Raw genomic sequence first — 2500 nt, 5'->3', positions numbered from 1 at the left:
ACACACACCCCACACACACACTCCCCACACACACACCCCGCCCCACACACACACACACACACTCCCCACACACACACTCCCCACACACACACACCCCCACACACACACACACACCCGCGCACACACATACATCCCCCCTCACAGACCCCCCACACACACACATCCCCCCGTTACACACACCCACACACCCCCCCTCCCCACACACACACACACACCCACACACCCTCACACACACCACACACACCCCCACACACACACACCCCACACCCCCACACACACCCCCACACACCCCTCACACACACCCCCACTCACACACACACTCCCCACACACACACCCCGCCCCCACACACACACACACCCGCGCACACACATACATCCCCCCTCACAGACCCCCCACACACACACACATCCCCCGTTACACACACCCACACACCCCCCTCCCCACACACACACACACACCCACACACCCTCACACATACCACACACACCCCCACACACACACCACACCCCACACCCCCTCACACACCCCCACACACCCCCACACACACCCCCCACACACCCTCACACACACCCACTCACACTCCCCACACACACCCCCACACACACACCCACACACCCTCACACACCCACACACACACCCCACACACACACACCCCCACACACACACCCCACACACACACCCCCTCACACACACACACCCTCACACACCCACACATATCTCACACACCCCACACCCTCACCCCCACGCACACCCCCACACACACCCCCACACACCCTCACACACACCCACTCACACTCCCCACACTCACCCCCACACACACCACACACACCCCTCACACACCCACACACACACCCCCCCCCACACACACACACCCACACACCCCTCACACATACCCCCCACACACACACCCGTCACACGCCCCCACACACACACACCCTCACACACCCCCACACACACCCCCACACACACCCCCACACACACCCCACCACACACACCCCCACACACACCCACCCCCACACACACACACACCCACACACACCCCCCCACACACACCCACACCCCCACACACACCCACACACACCCCCCACACACACCCCCACTCACACCCCCACACACCCCCACACACACCCCCACACACCCCCACACACACCCCCACACACCCACCACACACACACACACCCTCACACACACACACCCCCCACACACACACACACACCCGCGCACATACATACATCCCCCCCTCACAGACCCCCCACACACACACACATCCCCCGTTACACACACCCACACACCCCCCTCCCCACACACACACACACACCCACACACCCTCACACATACCACACACACCCCCACACACACACACACCCACACCCCCTCACACACCCCCACACACCCCCACACACACCCCCACACACCCTCACACACACCCCACTCACACTCCCCACACACACACCCCACACACACACCCACACACCCTCACACACCCACACACACACCCCACACACACACACCCCCACACACACACCCCACACACACACCCCCTCACACACACACACCCTCACACACCCACACACATCTCACACACCCCACACCCTCACCCCCACGCACACCCCCACACACACCCCCACACACCCTCACACACACCCACTCACACTCCCCACACTCACCCCCACACACACACCCACACACCCTCACACACCCACACACACACCCCCCCCACACACACACACCCACACACCCCTCACACATACCCCCCACACACACACCCGTCACACGCCCCCACACACACACACCCTCACACACCCCCACACACACCCCCACACACACCCCCACACACACCCCACCACACACACCCCCACACACACCCACCCCCACACACACACACACCCACACACACCCCCCCACACACACCCACACCCCCACACACACCCACACACACCCCCACACACACCCCCACTCACACCCCCACACACCCCCACACACACCCCCACACACCCCCACACACACCCCCACACACCCACCACACACACACACACCCTCACACACACACACACCCACACACACACCCTCACACACACCCCCACACACACCCCCACACACACACACACACCCCCACACACACCCCCCCCACACACACACACAACCCTCACACACCCCCACACTCACCCCCACACACCCTCCCCCACACACACACCCACACACACACACACCCACACAAACACCCCCACACACACACCCACCCACACACACCCACCCACACACACCCACCCACGCACACACTCCCACACCCTCACACACCCCCACACACACCCCCTCACACAACCCCTCACACCCCCCCCCCACACACACACACTCTCACAAACCCCCCCCCCACACACACCCTCACACACCCCCACACACACCCCCACACACACACCCACACACACCCCCCACATACAAACACACACACACACCCACACACACACTCACACACACAAACACACACACACACCCACACAC

At 62.8% G+C, this 2500-nt stretch overlaps 1 protein-coding gene across 1 annotated transcript in view; it reads left to right on the top strand.

The window, feature by feature from the left end:
- Positions 1-2500, top strand: part of LOC140453915 (MAM domain-containing glycosylphosphatidylinositol anchor protein 1) — a gene marked incomplete at its 5' end in the record, with an annotated part of 218563 nt that overhangs the window by 215946 nt on the left and 117 nt on the right. The window lies entirely within an intron of this gene.

Source organism: Chiloscyllium punctatum, chromosome 3 (assembly GCF_047496795.1).
Source record: "Chiloscyllium punctatum isolate Juve2018m chromosome 3, sChiPun1.3, whole genome shotgun sequence".
NCBI classification, from domain to species: domain Eukaryota; kingdom Metazoa; phylum Chordata; class Chondrichthyes; order Orectolobiformes; family Hemiscylliidae; genus Chiloscyllium; species Chiloscyllium punctatum.
Note: the sequence above shows the minus strand (reverse complement) of the source record. Positions and strands in the feature narration are given on the sequence as shown.